At 37.8% G+C, this 17,479-nt stretch overlaps 1 protein-coding gene and 1 long non-coding RNA gene across 3 annotated transcripts in view; one reads left to right on the forward strand and one right to left on the reverse strand.

The window, feature by feature from the left end:
• Nucleotides 1–17,479, forward strand: part of CHST8 (carbohydrate sulfotransferase 8) — a 189,417-nt gene that overhangs the window by 162,831 nt on the left and 9,107 nt on the right. The gene's annotated exons all lie outside the window — the stretch shown is intronic.
• Nucleotides 1–17,479, reverse strand: part of LOC135329783 (uncharacterized) — a 127,604-nt gene that overhangs the window by 99,780 nt on the left and 10,345 nt on the right. The gene's annotated exons all lie outside the window — the stretch shown is intronic.

The following is a 17,479-nucleotide window of genomic DNA, read 5'->3' on the forward strand; positions in this document are numbered from 1 at the left end:
AGCACAACTACAAAATTGTTACTTACATAGAAGCTGAAGTATTCTATTATCTTTATTTTATGTAATCATGACAGTAGTCAATACTTCTGTACCATTTTCTTCAAAACAGAAAATTCACAACACTTCATACTGCTTTTTTGTTTAAAAAAGGCAGGTAATGAAAAATTTTTGGTCAATCTTCTGAGATATAGGACTTATCTTCATTTCATTGAAGAGTTACATTCTAGTCTTGAGTCAAAATTTTGTTTTCATTTAGATCTTAACCTAAAAAAGCAGCACAGTGAGGTGGGGGTTTTTTCTCCTTGCAAAGACATTGTTACCAGTTAATCACATCCAGCTCCTCACTTTGACACTTGGAGTAATGCTGCTCACAAATCTGAGTTGTTGCACCTGTTTGGCAGCCTTCCCACCAGATGACAGTAAAGGTGGGGCAGACCCAAAAGTTTCAGAGTCCAATGTCATTCCAATGAACCCCCAGGGCAGCTACTTACACAACATATGTTAATTTTCAGTTGTTGTATAACAATAGTTTCTCTCCTATAGACAACTGATAACTTTTTGCAACAGTGGTCTAGAAGCCTTCAAAAGGAGCAGTCTTCTGACCCTTCTGGTTGCTGTTGGACAAGGTGTGCTTCGTTATTTTTCAATCATACTGACTAGGTTTCAAAAATGTAATAAATCCTCTGTAAGCTATCTCAATGGCACACAGTAGCAGCTACTTCGGGATGCGATCTACCTACCTAAGCGCATCGCTATTGGAACTAAGCGACCTGGAAGGCCGCAAAGCCCAAACACCATTATCATCTAGCATTGCTAAATTTACTACCAAGATGAGCAGACTGTTTAGATCAGGCAGCTTCTTGAGTCTTTTTAAAGGGTGACTTCTGGTTTTCACAGACCTGCTCAGAATTTGGGAAGGGGAGGTGGGAGGAAAAGGATGCCATTGATGAACATCAGTATTCAGCAAACTGTCTTTCCCTAACCTTTTTCCTCCAAAGGAAAAGGATAGTGAAGAACATGAACAGAAGTAGTTGCAGGGTCTAACAGTGCCATTTGTCACTGCCAAGATTCATCAGTGATATGGGATTACAAGAGGGAACAACTGAAAGGTTAAGGATTTATCTAGAACATCTGAAACAGATATTAAACCGAGATTTATAGCAAAGTGCTTGATGAAAATTAATGTTTACTGTCTCAGCTAGTAATACAGAAAAGGGAAAGGAATTTATTCCTTTCTTAAGAGCCACCAGTGACCTTTTCCACTGGTCACCAACACCAAAGAGCAGGTACATGTTTAACATTTTGCATTCTGACTTTAAAAGGTAGCAAATTAGAAGAGAGAAGAAAATTGCATCTGCCAAAATATGTTTGCATGGGCAGAGCACTGTAAGAGCAGGGGCAAAGGCTTCAGAAGACACCTGTAAAAAAAGGGTTTTAAATGGCTAAGTATGGCTCACTGACTAGCAAGACTAAGACCCTATGTGCAATAAAGACTCTTCTAAAAGCTAATAAAGGCAGCTTTATTGGTTTTGTAGAGCCATCATCAGCGTTTTCCTTTCAATATCTATCTAATGACATGCCTTTAAAAAGAGTTATAGGCCTGTAAAGATCAATGAAAAAATAGCAGACCATGAGCAGAAGTATTACAAGCCTGACATCTACGTGCCCAAGCTGTAATGCAGGTTCACCTCAATCTGGTCAGATATGTTGGTACTACTATACTGTACAGACTTCCCTTTAGGAAGTGAGCCGCATAAAGCAGGGGGGGGGTTGTTGTTTTTTGTTTTTGGGGGTTTTTTTTAAGCTTTCCTTACATACCTATAATCCAGTTATTAATTGCATATAATTCTAAAGGACTACTGCCTTTTTAACACAAGATTGCAAAAACAAATGATTTCTTGTACACTAAAAATAGCAGCTTTAATTATAAAAAGAAAAAAAATTACAGATCTCTATGTTGGGATTTCTGCTGTTAGTGTATCTTATCTACTTCTCCAAGTTTGGAGAATTCAAAAAAAACTGAAACATTTTCTGATCTGATTATGTCACATTTAAGAACATTTAGGTTCTCAGTACTGAAACCTACGGTTTCAAGCACTACATACATTTTAAGTTACAGTGATTTTAATTGGAATGAAAACAGCAATATTCTTATAAAAATATGAGATACAGTATGTTCATCAATACTTCTCTATTAACTGCAGTCAAATAGTGATCCACATAAAGTGAATTTTTGAATTAGTAGCAACATTTTACATGTCATGAATATCCAACATGTTTATGTTAAAAGAAATACTAAATAAATGTAATTAAATCCAGTCAAAACAAAGGGGATTCTTTGCTTGACCCAGGGTTTCTGTATGACTTTAGTCTAATATTCAATAATTCTCTAATTCAGTAACAAATGAATTAGGATTCCTCAAGCTCTGTTTAGTTTTAAGGCAGGAGATATCCCTACCTGAATTTCTAATGATTTTCAAGTTTATTCATTATACAAAGCCATATGCAGATAAGGGAAGGTGGAAAGCATTCAAAACATTAGAAAGCCTAATAGGAATTTTTCTCTCAAGATGTTCGTGTATATTCATTTTAGTTATTGTGATGCCTTTAGGGTGTTGAAAAGAAGAAAGAAAATCCTGAGAAAAAGCTGGAGTCACAGTTCTATGGGGAAAATAATGCACAACAATAAAACAGACTAATTGCTTTTGGAAGACTCACAGAGGAGTGTGGTTTAAGCAAAGACACAGATAGTTTTAGATCTCTGCAGCCTTAATAAAAACACAGAAGAACTTTGTATTATCTTACTGACAAAGGTGAAATGATCATTAAACATCACTGCAATAGGCTCATTTTAAACAACAACGGCAGTTATTCAGGTTTTCAGAATATGAGCAGAAGCTAGTATTTCAAAAACTTAACTCTTGATTTAATAATCATAGATCCTACCCACATCTGAATTACTTTGAAGTCCTCTGCAGAACCAAATAAAGCTTACAAGTCCCTGCATGAACAATCATGCAAGTGGCCCATATACACACTCATCTAAGTTTTGCAGGAAGTTTTTCCATTCTCTACACTGGCCAGTCCATTGCAACTTTAGGAGAGGGGATAAATTTCCAGATATCATTAATCTTTTGGCTTCCCATCCTATCAAAACAGCATACGCAGTAGGAATATTGGAAAAATGTCCATGTCAGCAGTTTGCCTGACCACTAACATTACCTTATAACTACAGCTAAATCTTGCAAGAAATTCCAAGGCAAAGGCGGCAGTACAAAATATTAAGGAAAACCTTTTGGACAGAACTTAGGACAAAAAAGTCACTTGTTGTTCAGAAGCACTGCCTGTAATCAGCAATATAATCCTGAATTAGGGAGACCACCATTATGATATTTGCAGGGCACTACTTACACTCTTGGTCAATTAGTTAACATGCACAATCCTCCTCTGAGGAAGGCATGTTCTCCCTATTTTATAGCTGTGGAGGCCAGGGCAGAGAGATTTAGCATTTAACCCAAGGCTACAAAGTCAAGCATGCCAGGCTCATCACTTTGTATCACATAGGCACCTATCACCTTGCAAACTGTTGAAAGTTAAGCCCACTAAACATGAGAAGCAAGACAAAACGAACATTGCCCAAGCTGAGCAACAAAATCACATTACCTGACCCATATTTAGCCATTTACTAGCAGCAGATTGCTTAAGAATTTTTCTTCTATTAATTCAGTCCAAGACCATATCCTATTAATCTGCTATTCTGTCTTGTGATTTGACAGAATGTATTTTTAAGAAACACATCATAATGAAACACATAATTAGTCACTACAGAAAAGACCTCTTGAGGATCCAGAGCTGCAAAAACATGTCCAGACATTCTCCCAGAAGTTCTGTCTCTAAACTTTTCAAAGGATATTATTGGTCCTCCATAAAAATAAAGAATGCAATGAATCATTCAGTCTATCAGTCAGCTCCCCAAGCTAATGTACCAGTATGAAACTGGAATGGCTAGTAGCTTGAAAAATATTCCAGTATATTGCCAAGAAACAAGTTTGCTAAAGAACATATCATCTATCTTTCCCACAGTGTATTTCTCTTATTAAGAATGTAGTTTGAAAGCCTTGTCTGAAGAGTCTGACAGTCACCAAGGAAATCATTCATACTGCTGCTTCCAGCACTTGCAGTCAACAGCTTGGCAATTACCACCTTCCTTAACGGGGAAAAAAAGGAAAGTGATGTAAATGGATAGTCTGAAGTCCCATTCATCTGGAAGCAAAACTGTGCTATGCATTCAAATTTCAGAGGTAGTAAATGGAGATCAGAACAAGCTTCCTATAATTGTAATGACTTGATATTATCCACCTAAGACATTCTTCTAGAAGCTTATCAACCTTGCACCACATAAGCAGCATACCAGGGAAAATGCAGGGTTTCTGGAATTCCTGTGTGTAATTGGCATGAGAGGAACCTACTCCCTGAAGAATTTCAGCCGTGTTCAAACCAACTAACTGCAGGAGCAGTTGTGGGAAGGGACTCAAGGCCATGCTACTATGTATTTTCCTCAAAATAAATGGAACCTTTGTGTCCTCTATAGCGGAACATATATAAAAGCTATTTGAAATTGCCCATGTGCCTTTTCCCTTTACAAGTTTCAGCTCGTTTCAGCTTCAAAGGAAGTTCAGAGCATCTGTGAAAAGAGAAAGATGAGTGAACTGGAGAACGCATGAAAAGCATAAACCCAATTCATGCTAAAAGGACTTGGACTGTTTAAAATGAAAATGAAAGTCAGAGAGGGGGAAAAGGATAGATTTGCATCAGGAAACACATTCACTTCAATAGATATATAAATTCACTCTGAAATTATGATTCAAAACACTTGTTTCATTCTGACTTAATCCTTACATTATAGCTTCTGACATCTTCACTTTTTTGGACAATTGGAGCTTCTTCTACAATGCATTATGACAGTTTTGAAAATGTTGTCCATCTTTGTGTAAGCACAAGAGGTTCAAAAACAGTGAGAACACATGAAATAGTATGTTTTCCCATACATCTTACTGGTTTTAATTTTTCTTGAGACAAAGACAGGAAGAAAAAACAACCAAAACTTTAGAATAAAGACTTTTTACACATATTTACTTTCCTAAATTAAAATTCTTGTGGAAAGCAGAAAAAGCAACTGGCAATTTTGGCAGCTATTTTTTAAATAATTTATTATTATTAAAGAACATGGGAAAACTTGCTTTTTGCAAGCTAATTTTCCAGAAGAAAGGTTTCAGGGGAACAGCACTAACTTGCCAGCCCTTTTTGTGAAATGTGCAGTGAGAAGACATAACATGAATAAAAAGACTAGGAGAGCAGTCCACTATCACCTGCAAAATTGGTAATGCATTACTACTCACTCACTGAGGAACTGATCCTGCACCCACTGAAGTCAATGCCAAATTTTTGATAGTTGAAAAGACAGCACTAAGCTGTCATAAATAACCGTTGCTGAAACAGGCGTTACAACACCATCACAAAAATATTTTTTTAAACTTAGTTCCAATTCTGATTCTCAGAGTGGCAAATCTTTAGATAGTGTACTTTAGAGTTTAATATTTCATTTCTGAATGGTGAGTAACAACTCTGTAGGGAACTCAGGCACTGAACTGAAAAATATCAGCTCTCTTATTCCCCTCCCCACCAATCCTTCAAGAACATGAGAAGACAACCAAGTCTGATCTACAATAGTTAAATGTTTGTTTCTGATGAATGCTATTCACTTTAAGCATAGTGGTCACTGGCAATTACAGCAAAGTCAAGTTTAAAGTTATGCTTAGCATAGGATCAAAACTAGAAATCAAGATTGAGAGATGAACTGACTTGACAAAGACATTTAATAAGACAGTTGAGATGAGAACAAAGAAACACAAAAGATTCCATTTTTTGAAAGGCTATCTAGTAGAGTTGCATATAGTATTCTCTTAAAGATATAAAAACAGGTCTTTTCTAATGTTTACGCATAGCGCAAGAATATAACCTACACACATTCTCAATGAAAACTCAACAAGGTAGTAGCTTAGTAAGAAGTCCACATTTAAAGCGAGAGCGTCGCATTTCAGACGAAGATTTCAAGAGAGGAGCAAGAAGAGTCAAGACTCTTCGATTAGTCTATGACTAATTCAGCTAGGAAAAGTCCTGTAAGTCCTGTTTTCTGTTACAGGCCTGGGGTTTAATCAGCATTTAATCAGCATTTCTCCCTGCCATAGCAGATGTGACCTTGTTAAAGACAAGTGTGGCTCATCTAGGTGTGGAGATGGTGAGAGCGATCACTAGCCCACAAGGAAGGTCACTTCTCTTTCATCCATACATCTGAGGTAGACTGCCACACCACTGCTGCATCTCCCCTTTTACTTCTCCGCCTGCTCCCACGTGGCACAGGAGAGAGGAAGGAAAATGCAATGGTCTGGCAGAGGCCTTGCCTAACAGAGCAAGCATAAAAGCTATCCTCCCTCAGCAGCAGTTCCTGATGTATCCCAACCAAGGTGCTTGCAGCCAAGCTTGGGTGAAGAAAGGATAGTGCCAGAAGGGAGATGTAGAGTTGTACTGGGAAATGAATAGGGAGAGAGGCACCAAAGGCCTCCCTCCGAAACAGATACCAAGTAGCAGATGGATCAGACCCCAAGATATCCAGTTCCTAATGTAAGAGTTGCGAGCAGTGGTCAACAGAGCAAGTGTACTCTAAGCCATGCTCCTGCTGAAATTGTCTTAGGTAGGTCCAGAGGGCCACACGATACAATGCTTCATTAAGCTCACACCACATGCTCTATAAGCACCTGAACCTGTAAGACATCCAGACATGTCCTGTGAAGCATTAAGTACCTTCAACTACTACTGTACTTGTAGGAGGTATGGCAGGATGACACTAACCAATGGCCTGCAGTGACCTTCCCACACATTTTACATGCTATCCTAATTAGCTTTCAAAGTTAATCACCATCATTGCTGAAGTCCAAGAAAACAAAATTTTAACAAAATGAAATGCATTAGTTCAGCAACACACCACAGGCAAAGCAACGTATGTCAGTTTTTCACATATTCTGGTATAAAGGAGTTTAAATTTACCACAAACCACCAGTCCTTCTCTGATAGGCAAGTGTGTTTGCATGAAATATCTCCCACTTCCATCACCAATAAGTTTCTTTGTTCATTTTAAATCTTACAAGTCTGATGCTTTTTAATACCTCTCCCTGCTTAGGGCTCTTTCCTTAATTTACTATAAATTTCTCTTTCTGTTGCCTAGGGTTAAAGAGTTAATTTCCCAGGCAGCAAGAGCAAGTACTCAACCAGTCTCAGTTAGCTAAGTTAGCTTAACTTAGTTATCTTAGCTAAGCAGCTTAGTTCGCTTCCTCATCCCATTCAGGTCAATGAGAAGGCTTTTTCCTCATTTAAAAACCCCTCCTGTCCTCAAGCACTGTCCCTTACATTAAGGTTAGTAGACATTTGACAAATCATCCAGACATCAGGTTCTGCTTTCCAGGTGTCTGACTACCAATTTTCAATGACATTTACATAGCCAAATAGAAAACACTAACACCAAACTGCCACTTTAGTGATGGAGAACTGCTTGCTGATATGCCTGGTGGCCCCCATGGACAATAACGATATCTGACTGACTCTTTGACCTGCTGGCATGATTTTGTCAGGCATAGGCACCACTCTTTGCATCTGGTTTTTGACTCTGCTTCATGCTCTCTTCCACTATAACCTTGAAATCCTCCAAGGTCTTTGACACATCAGTGTCGCTCTTTATTAATTGGACTTGAGAACAATTCATTTAATTTGTGCTTTGGCTTGGTTATCCTTAATTTCTTAAATTTCTTAAAATAGCATTATAGCATCTGGAGGCTCCACAGTATTAAAACTGTATTAGAGACCTCTGGGTGGGATAAGCTCATTTCACTGCTGTCTGCTCCAAGTATGTTGAGAGCTATCTTAGAGCAGGTACCTTCGCTTTCTTGGAAGAGGCACTGTATTGTTTTCAGGGATGCAAAGGTGAGCTGGCTGCCTTATATCACACTTGGTGACAAACCTCTCAGTATGGTGTCCAAAGTAGAAAAATGCAAATATAGCTGAGGTGAAGGCTGGTTACAACTCCTGCGTGCCACAATGTGTCACATGAATACAGGAAGCAGTCAGCACTGCTCTTGAGTGGAAGCATTACCTGAACTATTCCATGGGCCATTTTCATTTTTTCACAGATATGAAAGTCAGCTCCAGAAATGAGTATGTAAATTGTTCTACCAATTGCTCACCCAACCACTTTGTCCAGACTTTTAAATAATCCAAAGCCTCAGTTTCCCTTCTAGAGGTTTCCTAAAACTCTGATGAACCTTTTCAGACTGTCTGCTGCTCTAGAGGAGAGATTGCAATTGCTAAAACTTGCTGGAGAAGCAGTGCAAGTGAGCTCTTTAACAAGACACAGTGAGTCCTCAACAGTGGGAAGTGGCGGGACCCTTCCAGCCACTGCCTACTAAATGACTAGAGAAAGTCACCACTGTCTTTCATTGCTTACTAGTCAGGAGTCAGGCAAGCAAAGAGTTCAGCCCCTCAAACCTAGCTTCCCCAGAACCATCATCTCCTGTTTGTTTCTCATAGGAGATGAACCAAAGTCTGTCCAAATAGCACCCTTTTAACACCATACTTTGTAGCAGACATGTAGATGTTAACTTAAAAATTACACATCGGATCACTTCTATGCAGAAGACTTGTCAGCAGTTAACTGTGAGAACAGGAAAAAGGGAAACATCATCAGCTCTAGCCCAACTGATCTTAACATATAATAAGATACAGCATTTGGGTGCAGATCCATGGTATTTGATCCCAGGTCAGTCTATTAAGTCAGTGAGCTCCATCACTCAGAGGCAAGTCTGTGTAGATCTACCTTTTGAGTTTTTCTTGCAGCCTTCTCCCTTCTTTCCATCTACACTTTCTCCCCCAGAGAAATGTCTTTAGAAACAGAGTTACATGAAAGTAGTCCAGAATTCTACCTCTTACTTTTTCTTCCCTTCATTAAAAAGGCCACTGAAGCTTTAATGCCCTACTTGCACTATTTCTTGAACCATTTCTGGTATTCTAGGTGAGCTATTCCGGCCTACTCCACCACGACAGTCATGAGTCACATACAGTGCCCGAGATTCACTGGAACTCCTCTGATTACCCAGATAGTTCCTACAGGCTATCAAATATAAATGCAGCACTGTATTTTAAACCTTAGCTTTTATTTTTTAATAAACCTGAACAAAGTGTAATGTCCTTGTCAAAGTCATACTATGAAGGCTCTCTTTATGCAAATATTAAATGTGACAATCGAGAATAACTGAAAGGTATTAAGTAGAAATTGCAAGTAACTGCTGACAGTGCCTGAAAGCTAATGATGCTAATTAATGATATTCCCAGGGATAGGTCTATAGATGCAATGGGGAATGTAATAGCACATACTTGGCTTTTCTGCTTTCTTTGTAGAATTCTTACTGAATATAAATTAAGTCAGAAAATGTCACTCCCTAATTAGGATGCCTAAACAGCAAAGAAAAGACAAAGTAAACAAGCAGTGGTACCTTCCTCATAATACATTTACAAGCAGGATCTTCTTGTACTCTTTCAATTAAGCTTGCATTATAAAGGTACTATGCATTTTCTTTTCCTTTGTTATCAAGGAGACACACCAAGTATAAATTGCGTGCATATTTAGCCAAGGAGATGGATTCATTTGGCCAAGGAGACAGATTCAGGGTATCATAAAAAGAACAGTAGCATGTGCCTCTCTTTAAGAGCTGATATGCCTGCTCTATTAGCATGTCACAAGGCAAGCAGGCATCAGGATTCTCCAGTTCTATGCAACACAAAAGTCTCCTCTCCAAATAACTTGGATCTAAACAGTGGAGCAGCAGACAGTTGAAGAAATCTCATTACAAAGTCCAAATGCATATGAATAACTTTCTGGACAGAGTAAGATCACAGTTTCGAAAAAATATTCAGCTCGCAAAGTTACTGTGGATATGGAGGTGGTAGGACTTGCCGGGAATTCATAGCAATACTTTGACTGGTTTGGGATCTAAAGGAATTTGTTCCTCTAAATTGCCACCATTTTCTCCTCCTCCTCTCTTGCTTTGCCTCTTAGAGTCTGATAAACCTAAAAACTTGCAAGGCAAAACCGTATTGAATTTGTGTTTAAAAAAGGGGGAAATTTTTCAAGAGAATGCACTTAGAAAAATATTCACAGTAAAATAGACCTGAAGTAAGTTGTTCAAGAGGGACAACTCGAAAGCTATGAGGGGAAAACAAGACCAGGAAGATAGCCTAGGTACTGTCCTGCAGGTCTCTGGAAAATGTTGTGCAGACACGAACACTATACTCAAGTGGCACCCACATGTGGTGTTCACCAGCTCCATCCAGTCGTCCTAACTCCCTAAGAATCCCTTACTGGAAAAAGCAGAGCACTGCACGTAAAGGATGCCGTAAGTTAAAACATCAAGAGGCATTATGTTAAAGGACTGGCTAGAAAGGAGCTAACCAGGGAAACGGGAAGGAAACGAAGACTATATGACAGCAGCCCAGCAAGTGCTGCACTTCAGAGCAAAGGTAACTTTGTGCAGTTTTGCTTAATTCTGATGTACAGGATTAGTTACTGCTATTGCAAAAGAAGAGGTAGTGTAAAAATCCTCAAGTAACACATTAAAAGTCATTTAACATGTGTGCCGATCTCTACTTTGGTTCCCTCATTTGCACATTTTTCTTGTCCAAACTGACAGATGAACCTAATGCTTTTATTATTTCCAGGGTATACCCTTCAGAATTGCATTCCTTTCCCCATATACTGTACTTCTGTCCAGAGACTCCCCACTTCATCAAGATGGAAAGTCATTTCATTCAAAGAGCCAGAGTAATTATGCTTTAATCAATTAAAGTGCACAAAAGCTGCTACCATCATAAGTACCCCCTGACACAAATGCAGCATAGCGCTGTGTTGTCTGTTGCCTATAGCATGGTGAAATTGCAGGTTTGCCTGATTTAGAAGCATGAAGCCAACCGTTTTACTCAGATTCAAGGCCTACTTCTCTGAAGCCAATTCAGGTTGACAAGAAGCATAAGGTCAATACATAGTAATTCAGTTTGTGAATGATACTAGCATGGGAGAGGGGAAAATGGGGGAGAATATTACTCATCTTTTAGGAAGTATTCTACTTTGCCACACTGACTGCTCGGGAGTAAGCACATGTCAAAGTCTTTAATAGTTTAAGTATAATCTATTGTAGAAATTGTGCACTTGGCAATGGTAGGCTTAAAACAAAGTACTAAGAACTCAGAAAGAATGAATTCTCTGTGCTTTTCAAAGGAGCTCATGTACAAAGGAAGGCTCATGTTATCAAAAATCTCCTCAAGATTCATGAACTTAAGGCTAATGATGACTAGAAAACAAAGATTTGACTATCTTTGCTCCAAGGCCTGAAAAAAACACGGGGCCACAGGCAGATGAAATTAATGAAGATAAAAAAAGCATGTAAAACTAAACCTTGGTAATTTGGCAAATTTCTTATCCCTTTCCAAAATAGTATTTATGACAGAAAAAGCAGCTCTTCACTCAAAGAAAATTCATGTTTGACTACTTGGAGTTCCAAAGGGCTACTTAGAGATCGGGCAATAGCCAGAGAAATATTCTAGCCATTTCTTCTAGTGAATACATCCCTGTGCAGAGGAAATAGCCATCAAATCTGTCTGTTAAGCTTTTTGCTTCTTTAGGTCAGCAAGATGGACTTAAGAATCAAGATCCTTGCTGTATAGTGTAATGGCAGATCTACGTGACATACCAGAAGCATGAGAAGGCCTGAGAACAGAAAAAGTTTTAACTAGCTGATTTACTGTTATTGTCAGAAAACGCAAAATGAATAAATAAATATGGTTCTGTTATCTAACTGCACTCCAAAAAGGCAGGTTTGTTTTCTATAAACCTGATATTTTAAATGCAATATATTTCTTATTATAAGAAATGCAGTCTTGTCAGATGATGTTGCTAATTATCATCCCTCTGAAAAGTGTGAAATACCCCAGCTAGATTTTCCTTGTAAGATGACAATTTTCTGCATCAACATTTTCAACAAGGACAATGGAAAACTGATAGAACACCAGCAGGTTTCAAATTAAGAAGGATCAATTAAAATGGAGTTAATAAAACGCAGACATTCATGGTTCTGGGAAGCATTAGAAGCTTGGCATTTGTTGCACCCTTGAAAATGCTAGATCACAGACCGAGCAGACACCCAGAATTCTTTTTACAGTGAAAGAAAGGTGAGGGAAAGGAAACTGGAAGTAATAAAAGCATGAGTGAGAGCAGAGAAGTACAAAAGAAAAAGCTGTCAAACATTAACCAAAAAGACATCAGATGGTCACCAAGCACTGGAGAGGAGCCAATATTTGCATCCTGGGAAACACTACCAATGTACCACAGAAGCACAAAATACTCTCAAGTTAATAGTCTGTGTTCTGTCACGGCTATGAAAGTTAGGACCCCCCCGGAATACACATTTGTATTGGAGCAAAAATACTCCATTCCCAGGGTGAGGTTCTTTAAAAAGTTGCAGCATTATATTGCAGCCCACATACCCTAAAATGAAGCTTACTGAAAGATACTCCTCAGTCATACTGGGCCAACTTCACCCAAGTTGGAGATGTTTCTACAGCCTACTTTCCACCAACATCTGCTGTGGTAAGGATGCATACATATAATCCAACTGCCTGGATAGCACGTGAATGAGAATCTGATACATCCAGAGACATGCAGCAGAATCTGGACCTTGAGACCCTAGCCTTCAATGGATTAAATATATCTTACTACTCAAGTAATCATCTGTAATGCAGAGAACTAAACATCATGATTAAAAGTCAGATACCTGCATTTTAATCCAGACTCATACTAAAGACTCACTGTTTGAGCCTGGATTTAAATTTTTCAGAGTGGAATTCAGCACTAATATTAAGGTTTTAGGCAATCAATATTTGCATTTGAAATTCCAAGACCCAACTACCCCGAAAATATAAGCCTGGTAAATGTGGCTAGAAGCCTCTCCACTTCTCATGTATAACAAGCTGGAATCGTAATGAATTACTATGCTCTACTATGCTTTGTGATCTGATGTGGAAAAAGTCACTAAATGTTACATACTGTAGCAGTAGAACTCAAAGAATTACAGTAATAGCTAATTCTTTGGTTTCTGAAAAAGCTGTATTGCAAATAAGTTCCCTGGTAACTCACTCTTCCAATTCATACATAAATGGAATCATTCTTATTGTGTATCTAATTATTCTTCCACAAATACAAGAAGGTGCTGTAAAAGTGAAAGGTGCTACAGAGACTGTATTTGACTGTATTCATTTCAAGAGTGATGGACAAGTTCTTTGGTCACATATCAGGAGGTTCAAGATCTTCCTGCATGTCCCCTGCCATTCATAGAGAATACAGTAAGATTTATTTACATCATCTTCACCATTAAAACAATTAGTGTGAAACAACGGTGAAGCTGGACAATATAGTGTCAGAAACATATTACTTTCCATTTTTCTGTAAAACACCATGATGTGTGTCCTGACTCTAGACATTTAGCTTTGACAAGAGTTCAGCATTATATCATTTACCCAAGGCACTCACTGTAAATGTTACCTCATCTGCAGAAACGACACGGTGTATTTGCAGCTTCACTGGGGACTCAGAGGTTCACTGCAGGGAGTCACCTGGTTCTTAACACACACTTTCAGAAGTTCCACAGCTTTGCTAAGCCTTCTTTGCCTTGCCTCATTAATTTTCCTGTCTGTATTTAAACTAGGTAGTGTATATGTGGCTTAGACAGGGACTTGAGGGTTTTTTTGTCAGTTATCTATCTTTCCTTTTTATCTAAAATTCATAATTTATATTCATAAAATACAAGAAGAACATCTACACACACATATACAGTTTGTTCTATTGATTAGGCCTCAATTTCAAAACAAAAATTATTTTTGAACATGAGATTTCTAAATTTAACAAGTATTCCAAATATATACTCCATATTTTTTATATATGTAAAAACAAATAGTTTACAATAGTGACAGTCTTAAAAATCATGAAAATTTTTCTACCTGAAAGAGTTATCTAACTCAAACATGCAAACAATTAGATACTGGAATAAGTTAGGATCAGAACTGGGCAGTTCCCTAAAAGTTAGGGATTTTCTTTTTTTAGTTTCTTTGATCACTTTAAATGGTCTGACCAATAATCTGAGAAAAACACTTTTCAAAGATTTTTCATACTAATCAGAATTTTTAGTCTTAATCTACTATTCATTCTTGATTGACCTGTTGCCTTCTCCAAACAAAAATGTAAGAACTGGAGCATGTGATGATAGGACACTCAACATATGTTCATGCAGTGTTATTAATGGCCCTTCCAGAGTATATATTTCACAAAAGAGTTAAAGAGATGCAAACAAGTATACACTGCTCATGGAAGCATATTAAAGGGAATGGATCACAGATGCAGACTTGAAGTTTTCATTTTTATTATAAAATATTTCAGCTGTAGTATAGTCTCAGAACAGAAAAACACCAGAGGCAAATTAAAATTAGCCCTTGAAGCAGAAATACAGGAGAAGGGAGACAGGCAAAGCTATATATTACACAGGGAAGATGAAGGCCATTTTATTGTACAGCTAGTAGCATTAAAAAAAGCGGGGGGGCACACAATGGGATTGAGTATATGGTAGGACTGGATGAAGCACAAGGCTCGTATTTCATGAAAGACAACAAAAGCAGGCATGAAACGTAGGCCAAACTCACGTCTGGAAAATCACAGCTGCACGCACACAACACATGCAAACAGATATAAATGATGTACAGTTGTTAGAATGATTCTGTCTCAGCTATTTCTCCTCCATCTGAGCACTGAGATGTTGGTCCTTGTCATGTCTGGCACCAAACATTTGATGATCACTCACTCTACCTTGGTGCAACAGGTACCAGCCATTTATTGATGGCAAAAATATTATAATCTGTTACTTTCTAGCTCTTAGATGTTAGTGCCAAAATAGCAAAGATGTAGCATAACGTTAAATTTAGATTTGATGAGCAGAGTAGATCTGCACAATACAATTTTATTGAGTTCACTTCAGTGGTTTTTTCCCATGTAGCTTCAAATCTGAAGTGACAGACTGAATCAGAGAGAGCTAAAAGAAGCCAAACCTTAAAAAGCACAAGCCAAACCTTAAAAACCACAAATTCAGAAAATATTCAAGAAATTGGCAAACACTTCAAACATTTACACTGAATAAGAATTGTTCTGATCATGAGTCAACACCAGTAAATGAAGAACCATTTTAAACAGTTACTCATCTCCTGCTAACATTTACTATTTCTAATTTTTCAAAGCACAGCACATCACTGCAAAGTACTCATGCTTCAAAAAAAAATTATATTTATGAAACACTGCTACAAAGAGGGAATCACTTGTAATTAATCATAGAAAAAAAGACAGCTCTCCTACCTGCTCTTTGCACTTTTATTTATTATTATTTATAGCAGATACATACTTTTATAGGTAATAACATTGCAAGTGTATGACTTTGCTACAAACCATCCCTATTTCCACTGAAGTCAGGACAAATGATCATGACTAAATAATCCTAAAAAAACCCCACTAACCTTAACTCTTACATTGCAATCAGGACACAGAAAATGCTCAGATATTTACATCTGATTCTGTCCAAAATACTGGCCCACTTTTTTTTTTTTTTTTTTTTAATAGATGACCAAATTTTTTCTTACCTATTTATGTTTTTAATTGTGAAAAGCTCAAAGTGCTTTCAATAAGGGAATGTAAAGATGACACATGATTTTGTAGACATTATGAGGTCTTATCTTTTGGACAGGGGGGTGCACAACCATTCTCCTATCTTATACTGGCAATCATTATTAGTTCATATTAGGATAAACATTTTAATCTGCAAATTTTTGCCTAGGCATGTTGACAGTATCAATAGCCAAAGTACGTCTCCAAGATCTTTGACAAAGAATGAGGCATGACATAACACTGCTCACTCTGATTTAGAAATGCAAGAAAGACCAAAATTGTAGTACCTAACAGAGGAATAACACTGGTACTGAACAGAGTGGGAACTGCTGTCTGTAGTAATTCTCGTAATAATGTTATTAAGTGCATTGTAGGAAATATACACAAGAAGCCAAAGAGATCCATGTAAGACAAATCCACAACACCAAACTTAAGTTCTTCAGTGTTAGCTTTTCACAACTGTACTTGCCACATATGCTTTCTGCCTTCAAGAATAGAGATTGCATAATAATATTCTGAACTTACACAGAAAGAAATATTTAATTTCAAGCTCTGCTACAAGAAAACCTAAAGCAAAAGCCAAGTAACTACTCCAGGTAGCTGTATTAGGAATGCCTTAGACTGGAAGTCAAGCAGCCAACACAAATCTAGCTGAGGTGGCTTACAGTTGTGTCTTTAAGACAAGAAGAAAAAGAAAAAAAACACCCCTTAAGAAAAAAGGGGGTTGGGGGTAGAGGGAGTACAGGGGGGAGAAGTTATAGCTATTGACAACCAGAATGCCTTTATAGTTTAAACAGACCACCCATGCTCTAGTATTAGTACTTTCAAGGTGTTGTGCTCAATTTTCGCCATTCTTCTTGGACAATAGTTTCCATACCTTCATTGCTTTGTAGTGTATTATACAGTAATGGAATAAATGGGTTTCTTAAACTGAACACATCAAGAATTGGACTGTGCAACAACAGCTTGGTAAAATCTCCTGAAGTCTCGCACAATATAACCAGTTTTAGTCCTCCAGAACTTGGACCAGAATGCTACAGATTAATTACATTTCTTTTTAGAAAAGGAAAAAAACACACCTTGAGCCTCCCCCTAAAATATGTCTGGAACCTATTTCTGATGAAGTGAAAGATGCCCTGTGATTCTCATAGATAGCGAATCACAATATTCTCATCCACCCTGAGTTTAGTACTAACAAATTACTGGAGTGGAATTAAAGCACAAACACAAGCCAAAAAAAGTAGTGAAGCACACTGCTAGATAAGCTCTAACCCATAGAAATAGCCATAACAATTTGACTCAGATTCCAGATTCTCAGATTAATATCAGTTTGTAGTTCTGATAAAAAACATGATTGATTATGCAAGTCAGTAGCTGCCTTAAGTAACCTAAAGAATATGAATAACTAAGGCATGCACAGTGTTTCTGAAAGCTTTCATTACACTGAAAATTAATCTGATTGGACTGAGCTATTCCAATGATGCTTTTGCTTATAATGCTTTGTAACATCTTTGCCTGTAACTGTCCTTGTCAAAAGGCTGTGGATTTGCAATGCAGAATCATTCCTTAAAACTGGAGTCTTCTCAAGTAGCAAAGACAGTGAGGATGCCAGCACTGTAATTT

This window comes from Dromaius novaehollandiae, chromosome 13, assembly GCF_036370855.1.
Source record: "Dromaius novaehollandiae isolate bDroNov1 chromosome 13, bDroNov1.hap1, whole genome shotgun sequence".
Classification (NCBI taxonomy): domain Eukaryota; kingdom Metazoa; phylum Chordata; class Aves; order Casuariiformes; family Dromaiidae; genus Dromaius; species Dromaius novaehollandiae.